Source organism: Thermobia domestica, chromosome 2 (assembly GCF_964235325.1).
Source record: "Thermobia domestica chromosome 2, izTheDome1.hap1.1, whole genome shotgun sequence".
Classification (NCBI taxonomy): Eukaryota; Metazoa; Arthropoda; class Insecta; order Zygentoma; family Lepismatidae; genus Thermobia; species Thermobia domestica.
In genome coordinates, this window is record NC_137455.1 from 317,090,185 (window position 1) to 317,106,770 (window position 16,586).

The 16,586-nt window shown below is 35.8% G+C and overlaps 1 long non-coding RNA gene across 1 annotated transcript in view; it reads right to left on the bottom strand.

Annotated features, from left to right (window-relative positions):
• Positions 1-14,357, bottom strand: part of LOC145679847 (uncharacterized) — a 39,595-nt gene extending 25,238 nt beyond the window's left edge. Inside the window, exon 1 of the long non-coding RNA XR_014130578.1 lies at positions 14,200-14,357. This is a non-coding gene — a long non-coding RNA (uncharacterized LOC145679847). The remainder of the gene's footprint in view (positions 1-14,199) is intronic.
• Positions 14,358-16,586: the final 2,229 nt, after the last annotated feature.

Sequence of the window (16,586 nt, forward strand, 5' to 3'; positions counted from 1 at the left end):
TTATTTCAGTTTCATTGACATGCAATCCTATTGAAAGAAGAGGTTTACATATTTCGCAAATAATATTTTCATAAACTTTTTCTTCTCGTTCGAAAAATGGGAATTTGAACTAGCTTGTGTCTGCCTTTCAAAGATTTCCTCAGCCAATAATTTGATAGGAATTGTGTATCCAATGTTATGATTTTTATAACAAGAGTCCTTTGAGCCCATATTAGGTGTAATAAATAACTGAATCGATGTTCACGTATACAATTTCAATGTTAGTCCCATATTTGGATTTCTTAACCTCATAATAGAACTTATACATGACAAGCTTGAGAGTTCAAGTACGGTTACGTCAATATACATTGGTTTCGGTAACTTCATCTACTTTTTCACAATATTGAACAACGCAAGGTTTTCTTTATATAGAGAAAGATTCTTTAGACTTAGAGATGCTAGTAGCTTTCTACAATTTCCTCGTTGTATACAAGTATTAAATCTTGATATTTGCTGACGTTCTCCAATATTTTACCATAAATGATATTTTTGAGAAGTTTGTTGACATTCTTCCAAAGATGGGTTTTGGCTACTAAAAGTTTGCGTGCGTTGAATTCAATGTAACGAAGCCAATTACTTCGACTATCTAAACCATACTACTTGATGCATACGTATGCTCTAAAGCAGATTTACACTCCGTATTCCCCAATAAATACTACAGCAGATGGCAATGAACAATATCATTTGATTTATTTTTAAAAGCTTGCAGTAGTTTGGTTGCTGACTATAACGTGAGCGTTCACAGAAGTCATTCAGTACAGAACTTTGTCATGAAGCTCAGCTGGGTAGTCTAAATCTATCACAAGAAAACAGCCTTGAGGTTGATCTTCTGTACAGTGCATAATATCATCCTTATTGTATATCGATACTTTAGTATCCAATGAAAATCTCAAACTACAAGTCTCGCACGTGCCTGTACAAGTTATTGAAATTCTCGTATATAAGGTAGTTATAGGTTTATGTCGCTCAAATGTGTCTAGATGTCGCACTACTTAACAAAGGTTTTCTTACATAAAAGGAAATAACTGTTCTTAAAGGAACTTTCTGCGCTGAATTCGAATATGCACTCGGTTTTTCTCCATCATGTAGGATTTTCCCGTAACAGAGGGATTTTCCGGAAAATCCCTCAAAAATTTCCCTTTTCGATTATTTTACACCCCAAGATCTTGTCCCCTTGCATATACTAACAGAAATTATACCTAAGTATACTTTGATTCATATTTAACAAACCCTCCAAGTTTCGTAATAATCGCTTTATTCTTTCTAGAGAAATAAATATGTTTGTATGTATACTGTGTGTACTGTTTATTGCACCTTATAGTAATGTTTTCAGATCTCTTAAGTTGAGGTAAAACGTTTTGCTTTATTACCACAAACACATATATAAAATATAATACAATATAATTTACAAGTGTGACAATTTACAATAAACAATAATACAAATGTACCAAAAGGTCATGAAAAGACAATCAAAACTATCACAATATATGAAACTTCCATTGGGTTACAAAAACGTACACTACTTCCTTCTTTTGTAAGAAATATTGCATTTTCTAACAAGACCCCAACAATATTCCCCCATCATTGAAGGATCCCATCGTCCCTGGTACCTTTTCTCCATTGCCATTATATCTTGGTGGAATCTTTCCCCCTGTTCGTCGCTGAGAGCACCTAGGTTAGCAGGAAAGAAGCTGAGGTGGGAGTGCAAAAAGTGGATTTTTAAAGGCATCCTACAACCCAACTCTTTGTATTTCTGTATCATGTCCTGTACGATTTCTGTGTAACTCTCAGCTTTGTTATTGCCCAGAAAGTTGCGCACAACACACTTAAATGCTGTCCAGGCAGCTAGCTCAGCACTGTTTAACTTGCTGTCAAAGCTATCATCAAGCATTAATTTCCTAATTTGGGGACCAATAAACACTCCCGCTGAAATCTTAGCATCACTCAGGTTAGGGAACTTATCTCGCAAATACTTGAAACCTTCACCAGATGTGTCCATGGCTTTGACAAAGTTTTTCATAAGTCCTAACTTGATATGAAGTGGCGATAGTAATATCTTATTAGGATCTACCAAAGGAGCGTATTTGACGTTGCATTCTCCAGGTACGTAATTCACTCTAGGTTCCCATTCCTTCACTTCATAATGTTTGTCATCAGCTCGGCTATCCCATAAACATAAAAAACATTGGTACTTCGTGTAACCGCACTGCAGTCCTAATAAAATACCAACTACCTTGAGATCACAACATATTTGCCAACAATGGTCCTTGTAATTTATAAGATTTAGCAAAGTTGACATGGTGTCATAGGATTCCTTAATCTTCACTGAGTGCGCAAGTGGTATAGAAGGTTTTTTATTTCCATTATGTAAAAGGACAGCTTTAAGGCTGACCTTTGACGCGTCGATAAATAACCTCCATTCTTCTGGAACGTAAGGAATTCCTAGCTCCGCCATCAACCCATTTATATCCGTACATACGCACACATTATCTTGCATTGAGAATTAGCTTGAAAATTGAACATGCCTTTTCCTGTACACTGATATATTCGTTTCTGCATCCAATAAGTTCCACTGCTGGAGCCTTGATCCCAGAAGTTCCGCCTCTTGTTTTGTCAGGTGCAAATCACGGACTAGGTCATTAAATGTGGCTCGCGAACACAGTCAGGAATGAACGTTGGATCCTTGGATGTACATGTTGATGTCGATGGTTCATCAAGGTCATGATCATCATCAGAGTCTTTTGGCCATATCTGTTCCCAGTTGGTTGGGGGCTCGGGAAGTGGAAGTTCATCCCCGTGCGGAATATGTCTAATTGCGGATTTAACGTTGGGATAACTTATTGTGTATTTGCTTTTTTTAGAATGTCCCTTAACTACTGTGAGACAAAAATAACAATCATCCAGATGGTTGGTGGGTTCTCTCCACACCATTGGTACAGCAAATTTCATGAACCTCCGTTTCCCTTTGGCCCATGCAAGTAAAGTGACTTAGCACGACGCACAAATTATGTTGGGTGCCCAAGTTTTGTCCTGATCTCCCACACGACATCCGAAATATATATAATATGCTAGTTTCACCGATGGCGTAATGGATCTACACTGTCCTTTAACTACAAACTGGCCACACACATAACAAGAACTATTTGGTGAGTTAACACACGAACGCCGTCCTCTTGACGCCATTGTACTGATCACAAACTAAACTTCTGGTCTTAGTTGGGTATAATGCCGTTAAAATCAAACATGAAAGCACTCTTAGCAGCAAAGACAACTTTGAAAGTGAAGTAGTGTTAAACCACACGTCAATATAAAAATGTAAAAACTCCCTCACCAGGTGTCAAGAACACCAGAAAGAAAGAAATGCGCGGGGGGAGGGGGAAACGATACCGGGGGGAGTGTGTTGTTGACTATTGTAAATATTCATTTTTATGTCTGTGTTTGTAGTAATAAAGCAAATCGTTTTTACCCCAACTCAGGAGATCTGAAAGCATTACTATCAGGTGCAATAAACAGTGCACACAGTATACATACAAATATATTTATTTCTCTAGAAAGAACAAAGCGATTTTTACGAAACTTTTAGGGTTTATTAAATATATATATCAAGGTATACTTAGGTATAATTTCTATGTTACTATATGTAAGAGGACAGGAGCTAGGGGAATAAAATATCTGAAAAAGGAAAATTTTTGAGGGAATTTCCCGAAAATCCATCTGTTACGGGAAAACTGTACGTGATGGAGAGAAACCGAGTGCATATTCGAATTCAGCGCAAAAAGTTCCTTTAAGATCAGGTGATTTTTCTCATGTAACAAACAAAAAGTTTAAATTTGTTAACTTGTGTTATTGGCAACACCATCATGAAGATTCCACTAAGTAATTCCACTTCGAATACTCGAATGTTAATTACTGGTTACCATTTAAAATACAATCCACTTTCCACTAAGTAATTCCACTTCGAATACTCGAATGTTAATTACTGCTTATCATTTAAAATACAATCCATTTTGTTTCCATTAGTATTAGAGTTGCATTCTAAGAGAGACAAGCCTGTGTCCAAAATTTACATTCTTCTATACAAAATGTTCGGAGTCTTTCCAACACCTCTACTGTAAGAAGAATGTCACTCAATAGATAATGGACATGAAAATCACTCCACGTTTTGCATGATAACACCATCCATTCTTGCAGAACATTTTCGAATACTTAGCATCCTCACATTAGTTTCAACTTAACAGATCATCGAACACACCTTGAGATTGCGGTCTATTTTCTCTGAAATTGCTTCTATTTGCTGAGAAATTCATACCAAAATTTTCATTTTCTCTTGTCTAAACCTTACTTCTCTGCACTAAAGTAAGAAGATCATTTTTAGGTCGTTTACATCCAAACTCTTTACAAGTTTGTCGAGATTGTCTGGAAGGAAGTGCTATAAATGAAGAAAACGCAACTCTATCAAGTCCTAATTCTGATCATCGAACACGAACTATTTTGATAAAGCTGTATATCTCATCATTCTTTGCTATCACTTCGGTTTTACTCCTATGAACCTTATTACCTTTACAATTGAATAATGACATACCGACTGAGAGTAATGTATTGATTTTGTTGTTTGTAAGTTTCACTCCTTCTCATTGTGTGAATCCTAAATGTTTTACAAACGGAACCACTTTGTTTCTAAAACAATGTTTTTGTAATGCGTCAATACCACGACAAACGTGCACTTAGGACATGAAAGATCTTATCAGCACTAATGAATTTAATAGAGTTGAAAAGGATTGTGTTTGAGTGACGATAGAAAATTTACTGATGGTCAGAGGGGAACAAGAAGAGAAAGCAAGAAGCAAGGCTTTTATTTTCTAGAACGTTTGTCAATTAATCAAAGTGCTTAAGAATTTCATTGAAACTCTGACAAATGTTTTGCTTAACGTTTTTCTCAGAATTGCAATCTTCACTCTACATGCATGTGTTTCGTAGCTTGGCTCACTTATAGGAAGTTATTGTTCTACTATGACTTGCTTTGAAGAAAGGAAGGGAGACGGAAGAAAACAAACGTAAAGAAATGATAAAGAGGTTGGGTTTTCTAAGGATGGCAACATTTTTTCGAAAACGAAAAATGAAAACGAAAAACGAAAAAGTTTTCGAAATAAGAAAAGCGAAATTTTTTCGAAAAAACGAAAAACGAAACATTTTTCGAAAAACTAGAAACAAAATTTTCTGGAATACGAAAACCGAAAACTTCTTCGAAAAACGAATTTTTTTTCGAGAAACGGAAAACGAAAACTGCCGAGAAACGGAAAACGGACAATTTTCGGAAAACAAACTGAATTCATTTCATTTGTTAGTACTTCCAAACTATAGTATACTATGCATACGTATAGGAAGTCTTATAGAACGGCTAGGTTCATCTGTCTGTCTATCCATCCGTTCGTCTGTAAGAAATAGCGAGTAGCATACACAGTTTTGCAACACGAATAGATTAATCTAATCCATTTGACTTTTATTTAAGCCAGAAGTGGTAGAGATGTATCGCTTTCTGCTACATTGTTGATCGCCACAGAACACAAACGGTAATATATGCAAAGACGCGGTTTTCCAGAATCAATTCAATGTCCCGAGAATATATTCAATGTTCGCCCTTATTACACTTGCAACTTAAGCTATGCATAAGTGTCGGAAGTCTTTAGAATGGCTTTGTCCGTCTGTCTGTCGACAGGTGTCAGAGCACAAACAGTAACAGATATTGAGAAGTCGTTTCTTGCGGTCGATTTACAGTCCCTAAAATAAGTTCGATCTCTTCCATTAACCCACATTCAAACCGTAAGTGTTTCAAATACCATTTTTTGGTTTCAATTTTTATATCTGTAGAACGAAAAGAGTAATAGATAGCGAGAAGCGATTTATTGCAAACAATTTAGCGTCTGAAGATAACATATGCCTATCCACAACATTCAATCAAAACCAGATATTTTTACATTTATTATTATTTCCGGTTTCAATACTGAATTACGAGAAATCGAGATGTAGTTTTTTACAATCGATTCAGCAACCAAGAAAGAGGTCTATCTTTTCCATTAATCCTCTATTCAGATCGGAAGCTGTTTCAAATAACCATTTTCGGTTTCAGCATTGATTGATATAGAACAAAAATAGTAATAGATAGCCACAAGTGTTTTTTTTTTTTCAATCGAATCGATACAGCGTCTCAAGAGTATATATGTCATATATCGTCTCAACCCACAATACTATTGAAAGCGAAAGTGGCTGAATTAACTAGTATATTGGTTTCAATACTGATTTTTATAAAGGAAAAACTTGGAGAAATCGTGATGCGGTCTTTTGCGACCGACTAAGCGTTCTAAGAATAGGCTCTACCTTCTCCCTTGATCTCTATTCACACCAGAAATGGTTCAAATTAACGATTACAAGTTTCAACATTTATCCCCAAAGAACAAACCTGGTAATATATAGAGACAAGTGGTTCACCTACAATCGATTCAAGGTCTCAAGAGGAAATGCCATTACAATCCGCAACACTCCACAAAGAAAGAAATGGTTGAAATTTATTACTATTTTTGATTTTATAGGTAATACTAATTTTCATAGAGCAAAATCGGTGAGAGATATCGAGTTGCATTTTTTAAAAATCAATCCAGCATCCAAAGAACAGATTCCACCTTCTTCGTTAACACTTTACTTGAACCAAAAGTGTTCCAATTAACCTTTTCCGGTTTTTAACACTTGTCGCGATAAAACAAAAATTGTAATAGATAGCGACAAGCAATTTTCTGAAATCAATTCAGGGTTTTAAGAGATCATATCGTCATAACCTGCTTCACTCTTTTCTAACTAGAAATGCTTGAAATTTACTACTACTTTCGGTTCCAATACTTATATTCATAGAGCAAAAACTATAAAAGATATCGAGAAGAGGTTTTTCTGAAATCGATTTAGCGTCGTAAGAATAGATTCCATCTCCTCCCTTGACCCTCTATTCAAGCTGGAAGTGGTTCAAATTAACCATTCCTGCTTTCAATCTTTATCGCCATAGAACAAAAATGATAAATGATAGCTAATAATGGCTTTTTGATACGGTTTCAGCATCCGAGGAACAGATTCTATCTGTGATCTTATTAATATGTTCCAACCAGGAGTTTTAGTTGTGCTACTTGTTGTACTGAAGTTTCAGTATTCAATTCGCATAAATTGGAAGTCTACCGTAGTTTTACACTGTGAAACGAAACTCACTTGTTTCTGCACAAAAACAGAAACTAGGAAAAATGTATCACAACCAGGGGCGAATCCAGTGGGGCGATCGAAGGAATGCCCCCCCCCCCCTCCGAGAAGAGGACAATTTCTTATTTTATATATAAATAAAACCCATTCCAGAGTTTGGTGCTCTTAAAAGTAGCTCTAAGTAGCAGTATTACAACCCACCGCCACCCCCAGAAGTCCGTCCTGGATACGCCCGTGATCACGACTCCCGGTTTCAGTATTGATCACCATAGAGCAGAAATAATAAGAGATAATAAGATATGTTTATATATATATATATATATGAATCCAGGATTCGATTATTGTCATCTCGACCGCTATCCCTCTATGTAAACCGGAAATAGTGAAAAATTAACACTTCCGGTTTCATAGTAAAGAGAAAACGATAGCCGGAAGCAGTTTTTGATATCGATTCTGTACCACAGTGGTAGTTTCCATCTCTAAGTTTATTGCAACTGAAAGTGATAAATACTTACTATATCTCTGGTTACAATATTTTTTTCTCATAGAACGAGAGAAGTACTAGGAAGCGATAAACGTTACTTTTAAATATATAATTTCATAATTCCAATAAAAGATTTCAAGCCCTGCCCAGTGGTATAGTGGCTAGCGCGTATTCCTTTGATGCACAGGGTCCCGAGTGGGAAAACATTGAACGTATTATGGTGGCTCGGATTCCACTTTAAAATGTAGGTCCACGTCTTGTATAGTCTCACTCGATACTGAAAAGGGACGCTGAACTTCAACAAGCAAACATATAAAAAATATTTCATCTTAATAGTATTCTTCTACTGAAGTTAGTAGCAGTAAAAACTAATACGAAAACGAAGACTCACATCTTTAAAATTTGAATTCTCGTTTGATGAGATTATTATAGTCAGATACTTAGTTCTTTGTCCTACTATATATAAAACCTCTTTAGAACAAATAAACCATTCAACAGTATTTTGTTAGTATTAAATTGCCTATTTTTGAAAGCAATCAAATTGTTTTTGATACTCACTTAATTAGTTATAGAAAATAAGAGAAATGAATGGAATGGGAGATCTTAGTGAAAAGTCTTTAGAATCAGCATCAGTACATATAATCACTTCATGTTTCATATTTTGTTAAAATCAATTGTTAAAAGTCAATTTATTAGAGAATTGTCTGATACTATCACGATCAGTTTAGACAGTCTTTTTTTACATTATAAAATATATTGTCGGGTTAACTGCTGTATCGCCGGACCAATTTTAGGAAATTTGCCGGGTCAATTGGAGAATGTATTTAAGTTTATGAGGAAGAGTGATTGAAAGTCAGGTAAGGGGAATAGTAAAAGCTCAGAAAGTGACTGTATTTGCTGGTTGTTTTTGATGTTGTAAGCGACACTGTATGTATAGGTGGATGGACAATTTTCCGGAGAGGTACACTTGTTTTACTATACGGATCCATAGATTGTAAAATGTACAGGAAAATTTGGGCAAATCTTTGATTGGCCCATTTCATGTCGAGAACAGAACCCAACCAACCCCTGCGGGGCTTCTAACCCGTTCCTACTACTACTTCTACCCGTACTCCTCCTCCTACTACTACTACTACTACTTATACTATGGATCAATATAGTAAAACTGCGCACCTAATAACATAATCTAACGTAACTTGATGTAATCCAACCAAATATAACCGAATGCAGTATATGTTGCTCCATTTTCGATTTTCAAATTGGTCCGGCGATACAGCAGTAATGCTAAATTGTCGATAACACATCAATAATCACTATTTGTAAATAATTATTATTTTTAATATTCTGTAAAATATCAATTTTACACTGTTTACCTTTGCGAATTATTATTTCTAATTTATATCCCTCAAGAATCGAGAACCAAACGTCTGTGCATCACAATATTTCGTGCTGAGCTCGCACGCGTACCAGACTCGTTAAAGTCTCTGACCATATCAACTTTGGCCAATATCGGACAAGTTTGAAGCGTTCTAATGAAATTTCTTGATTTTACTAAGTTCAAGTCAAAATTTTCTGGACAGTATTTTGAGAAAAAAGTACTGCTACCAGCTAGTCAGAGCATCAATGCAGCTGTGTACTGTCAGCAGTTGAGCAGTGTTCAAGAAAAAACTCAAGACTCTGTAGCCAACACTCTGAATCGCAAAGGGGTCCTCCAGCCACAGGACAACGCTAGTCCCCACGTAGCTAGGATGATCCGGGACACCATTCTACACTTTGCATGGGAAACACTATTGCATCCGCCATACTCCCCGGACATTGCACCGTCCGATTATCACCTGTTCCATTCCTTGGACAATCAGCTTAGAAGACGCCAGTTCAAATCCCTAGTAGAGGTGCAAAATGCACTTGATTCCTTCTTCGTTTCACGACCCAACAAGTTCTACCGCGATGGAATGCATGGCCTTCCAAAACGTTGCAAGAAGGTCTTTCTTGGTTACCTTTATAGTTGTTAAGCTCGTCAATATCTACCACCTTGCCAAGTTTGGTAAAAATTGGATGAGTTCCATCTTTCACGCTTTAATGAAATTTCTTGATTTCACTGATTCCAAACTTAACATTGATAGCTAATAACTCAGGAACAAAAAGTCTGTAAACCATAATATTTTATACTGTGCTTCCATGCATACCAAGCTTGTCAATATTTACGATCCTACCAACTTTTGTCAAGATCATTTGAGTTTAATCAAATGTGTCTTAGCGAAGTTTTTTGATATCACTAACTTAAAACACAAATTTGATTAGCAATAACTCTGGAACCAAAGTCGCAAACACCATAATATTTAACGTGTGTACTAAATACATCCCAGTCCATAATCATACTAATTTTGGTCGTGATTGCATGAGTTTCGTCAATACTAGGCATTATAAACTATCCTTTCATTAAATCCAAATCCAAGGGGGCACGGTAGCTGTGTTAGAACGCTTACCCCTTGAGCATTTCATCCCATGTCAAGTAAGTTCGTGGCAAACAACATCGTGTTCATGTATTTTCCCGGGGTACTCCCGTTTGCACCCGATTTTCATTTCACTAATTCCGAAAACTTTTCGAGAAACAAAAAATCATCGAAAAACGGAAAACAATTTTTTTCGATAAAACGAAAAACGAAAAACCTTTCGAAAAAACAAACGAAATTTTTTCGAGAAAACGAAAAACGAAAACTTTTTCGAATAATGAAAAACGAATTATTTTCGAAAAACGAAAAATGAAAAGTTTTCGAAAAACGAAAAACGAAATTTTTTTTCGAAAAAGCGAAAACGAAGAAAACGGAGAATGAAATTTCCGAAAATCGAAAAACAGATTTTTCGAAAAAGGACATTATTTTGTAACAAGTTTGTGAGGTGAATAGTTTGCAACCGCGTTAGAAAGGTTGAGAAAAATAAGAGCACCTATTTTTCGAGTTTATATAGCAAGGGTGTTCACTAACATCCTTACTAAGTGTCTAATTGTCCACTGGTTTTTGGTCCTTCTCTTACACAGGTATTCATGTATAAAGTAACATGAGTTGATTATTTTTTTATAGTATTGAGTTGATTTTGTTATGAACTAGTTTTACTATGTGTGATTATTATACTCGCCCTCGATAGGAACTTCTCGTGACTAAAGAGAAATAAGTCAAAGCTAACCTAACATAAATCAGCCAATCAGAAGAATTCGTACCTCCTTTATATATAAAACACCCTACTTACCTATTTAAGAATAAGTAGGAGCGCATATGGGAATTTTGTTGGGAGCATATGTAGAAAATATATCGTGTGCGTAACTCCTGCGCATCGACTGCACATTACTGAAATACGAATTTTTTGATAGCATATGTGCGACTTCTTTTAAGACAATAAGAGCCGTTGCTCTATAATTCTTTCGTTTCGATGTGTATTTCTCAAGCTTTTGAGCGCCTTTACCTCTGAGACTACTCAAGTTTCACCCTTGGACCTTATTTTTATTTTCGTGTCAGGAATCACATCTTACGCTTTGTCGAAATAGATCATTAACACTCTATACACAACACACACACACACACACACACACACACACACATATATATATATATATATATATATATATATATATATATATATATATATATATATATATATATATATATATATATATATATATATATAATGAACCATCTTTCTTGATAAACTATTGTAACCAAGCGATAAAATTTCTGAAATTGTATATTATGTAAATATCAGCGGAGGGACATTGTTTGCAATATTCTGAAAAATATGAAATATTCTGACAAGTTATGACAGCACGTCAGAACATTGCATATTTGACGGTGTTCTGAGATACCAAATTGCTTTAAGCGTCATAATGACCTCTATGTCTACTGGAAATCACTTACGTAATTCGATGTGTGACTTATCTCAAAATGTTTTCGACAGAAAGTGTCCTTTGAAAATAGTTCAGTTTTAAATTTCTTGGAATTTTATTTCTGATTCTTCGAAATACCTATGGCATATAATGACCGTACTATGCTATACTAAAATTATTGTGGTGTGCATTACCCCAAGAATCTCACTTGTATTTTTACTGTTTTGAAATTTCCAAAATTTGGTTACTTTCGATGTTTGTGATAGTGATGTATAATGAAAAATGAAATCTTTAAGTTTTACGTCCCACGCTTATGCCGGTTAGGCTAAAGGAGACGGTGATGACGAAAAATGAGTGAAATGGTGGAATGAAGAAAGTGGGAGGAAACGGGAGAACCCCTAGAAAACCCACAAACGCGGTATTTGTCCACCACAAAGTCCACACGGCGCGAGCAGGGATCGAACCAGGGACCCCACGCACCGGACGTGAACGCTCTACCACTGAGCCACCGCGCCCCCAGTGATGTATAATGAGTTTGCAATACTGCATTGCAAGTGTAAAATTGGAAGATTTTATTTTAAGCTACATTTTAAATATGTAAATAAAACAGACGTAGCTCTCCTCAGTTATGTTCAGTTGGCAACATTGATAACCTTTGGTATCGTAGAGTATTCCAAACGATGTCACGCTGCAATTATTTGCATAGTAAAAAGTTATTCCTTTTCTTCATTGGTTCAAAACTTACAAGAGTGTATCAAGAGAAATCATGCACTCTATATTACGTAAATATATATGGAGCCGTTACATTTTTTTCTAGGGTGGTGAATGTTAAACCGAATTACGTCAAAGAAAGGTGAATTCAAGATGAGTGAGCTTTCCATAAAGCTGGGCTTCATTTTGAAATTTTACTTCGATATAGGCGTAAAAGCTTTCCAGACCTGGGAAGAAACATGTACTATTTACGGAGAATATTCGTTACAAAAGCCATAGTCAAAGGATAATTCAATATCTTCTATCTGGAAATTTCGGTGTCCAGGATGAACCTCGCAGTACGGAACGAATCAAAGCAAAGCTCGATAATATTCTACCAAAATCGAGCAAGACCGACATGTAACCAATCATGACATCGCTAATGACCAACACATCCATAACCGAATTAGGTTAATGTCCGGTGGCTTGTTGTATCAACCACAATAATCGTGATTGTTATCGTATGTTATCCACCTTTTATCATCCCTGAGAAACTACTTTAGAAATGGTTGATGTTCGTTGCGTTTTAGTAGAGCTCCAGATAGAAATTGGATTAAGTAAATGCTTTAGAGTCAGATCACGTGGTTCCAAAATGTCTAGTTTTTTTCGGAGCCACCTTTCCTTAATTGGTTTAAAGATGGTTGTTACTCAGCACAGTCACGTGATTGCGATGCAAGTAACGGAGGAACGTAATAAACACGTAACAAGCTTATGTCGGCAACTACACTCCACAGTGAGTTAAGTGACATAGGCAAGCGGAGTAGGGTAGAATGTAAGAAACAACATATAAAAGACCATACTGCTTTGGCACGAAGCCAATTGTGTCGCAAATATGTAGTATGAGCCTCTGATAACTGGTACCATATCATATGGTCAGTTATGTTATCATTCACCTTATTTCAAGCAATGTGTTATGTTTATGTTTGGCGGGAACCAAAAAAAAGCTTATTATCAGCAATGCCTGACTCCAACCGAAAAACATATTAACCACTCGCTTATGCTCTTGGCCGCAATATTCTTGTTTTCAATTTATTCTGTGCTGACGACTACCGACCAGGTAGCTGACCGTGATTGTTTCGCCACTTTAGATCACTATGTTGATCCTGTTTTGCAGATAATATAGTGATTCGGAGAATATTCCATATACATTATGCAATCATTTATGTAGCTAGAGCTGTTGCGGAATGAAATTGAAGACCTTTCTAGCTTAGCTCAATTCCCGAACTTAAACATAATTCTGTAACGGGGTTGAATTTTGAAGACATGAATCCGGTCCAAATTTTCGACGCCATCAAATCTCTACAAACTGATTGATGTTCGGCACGCACAGTTGTGTAATATTCCACCTTCAACTGTTCAGCAGTTTACGACTCCAACTCACATGACATCAGTACTACATTGAGAGCAGAAGGTGGTCCAACGCAATGCTAACCTAGTAATTTTTATTTTCTTCAGGTATTTCTATAGCAAGACTATCCATTTCTTTGGATTGATTATTTTAAAAAAGAAACACTGACCAAAGCTTCAAATCCACTGCATTTTAAACTACAATATGTAACGGTTCGGATATCTAACATATCTTTCCTCAGACATTATAGAACATAAATGACAATGACTATATATATGACTGTTAAGAGAATTTTAAAAATTGTTCGTAACAATGACAATATATATGTCTGTATTTAGCTGTTACATATTACAGTTTAAAATACAGTGGATTTGAAGCTTTGGCCAGTGTTTCTTTTGTTATAGGTATTCTAATTAATTGTTTAGTATTTGTAATATTTGATAACTATAGCAATTAGGTACCTACCTCAAGTGTACCAAATTTTCATGGAGATAAGCTTCTAGAAGTATACTCCTATCATCGTCGATGTTCAAATTAATAATAAAGCATACAAAGCTAAATACCGCTTTGCTAAAATTGTGTTGTACAATGTGGAGAAAAGCACCAATGTCACTGTGAATATATGTTTTTAAAACAACTGTTATATGTTCTTGGTACACCTATTGTCTTCTGAAAACGTGCTTAAAATATGTGCGCTAAACTGATAAATTGTCGCCTAAGGAACAATAGTATACTTCGAGCGTTGTTTTAATTTCTACAAGAACTGTGCATAAACGTTAGAGAAGGAGATTGAAATATGTTTATCAAATCTCTTGGATATATCATTCCTTCATTCTTTAAAATAAAAGAAAACATTCAGTTAAAAATAACTAAAGGTGACATTCTTCATTGTTGTAGTTTTAACTAGAAGCCAACATCAACACTTACAGTCATAACTTCTATCTTAAAATTCTATCCTTTAACAAAGCTGCGTCTAACAAATAAAACATTACATTTGAACGTATGTGTGTATCATGTTTATCAACTAAAGGAAGGAACAACTTTAATATTTATTGCATCCCCGAAATCAATTAATAAGTAAGTGTTAGCAGTAATACTTACGCCAAGTATAAATCTAAAAATTGAATATAAACTTCCCAAACTTACATCTATTTTTGAAGGGCAGACGTTTATGAACCGTCATGCCTTGATGTTAACTAAACAAAAACAGTTTCAATCACTTTTAACATTATTTACAGCAATTTATTGCAATATTAAATCAACATGGTTAGTGGTGTCATTAGGATATTTATTTTGGATGTTATTAAATTTAAAGTACTCAATAAAGCTTATACACTCTTTATTTCACGCAAATGTAAAACTTTCACAAAAATGTGATCAATTTGCCCGTTCATCAGCTGACATCGGACAACAAGCGTATATTAGGTTAACAGACATTTACAACTCTGAAACTCAAGAAACGAAGACCCGGGATCATATTATTGGAGTATGACAGAATGTTTTTATCAAGGGTGGATAACTTAACGAAATGTGCAATATTTACAATTTGTTATCTGTTACGGTTACTATTTTGTAACCCATTTCTGCACCTAGTTAATAACGTTATTGGTCAGTGTAACTTTTAAAATGGTACGCTCTGAATTATGTTACGCTGAGTAACGTTACTCAATGGAACATTCTGCATTTTGGTATTGTAGTTACGGTCACCAAGGGATTAGCGTTACTCGAAATACCCACGTATGTCGTACCTGCTTGAGATTGTTAAGATAAAACTGGTTCCACTGAATACCAGTTCTCTCTCGAACCCAAAGGGTTTTGTTCCTTGATTTTAGCGATATGAAACGTATTGAAATTCTGCAGAACATTTTTGTGTAAGTAGACATATTTTTGTTATGATGAGTACCATTTCTATGTTTCTCTTTTCTTTATCGGTTACCTTTTGTACCTGTATTTCATCTTCTTCAATTCTGATGGTCTTGGAGTTACGCTTGAGTAACGTTTAAACATCCTTGGCGACAGGGAGTCTAAGGTTGGCTTTAAAAGAATCTCCATTATACTAGTAAATTCCACGTTTTTCAGTCTGTTTTCTTTTTCCTCATACTTAAGATTCAGTAAACACCTTAGGCCCTCAGGCACATGTCCTTTGAGAATAGCATTACTTTGATTGCTCTGTATTTAAAAAGAGGAAAAAGAGAAATGATCAAAGAGTGAAGTTTTTAATGTAAGCTTATTGATAAGATTTTTACTTCTTGTGATGACACTGCCGATAGTTGAGTTGATTTGGAGTTTAACGTCCTTTTCGGCAGCGAGGCTTTATGCGATGGGACCTACTGATTAACCCGGACCTACTGATTAAAAACATGTGCTCACACCGGGAATCGAACCCGGGTCTTCCAGGCGAAAGGCGAGTACACTAAACGCTTAGGCATTAAGGAGCTCACTGCCGGTAGTCACCATATATGCTTATTTTACAACAATCTTGCACTGACCAATGTGGTTAAAGCTCGAGCTCACTTCCCAACAAGGATCGAAGCCGGAGCTACATACACCAAAGTTACACATATATTGGCCCCCAGGGAAGCAGGAAGGACATTTCATTTGCTTGCAAGCAAGTTAGTTTATAAATCAAACACATATAAGACATCAGTGGCGTAGCGAGAAACTCATCAAGGGGTACCAACACACAAGATTTGGTACAAAGGATCTTCTAAGGGGTGCACCAATAACTACCAGTAGGCCTACATTTGAATTGAATTGGATTTTTTTAAATGCCTTTAGGCACCTGTGGCGTGAATGAGGAAATGCCCTGGATATCCTAAGTATCTGTTCTCGGAGAATCCTTTTGTTGAACT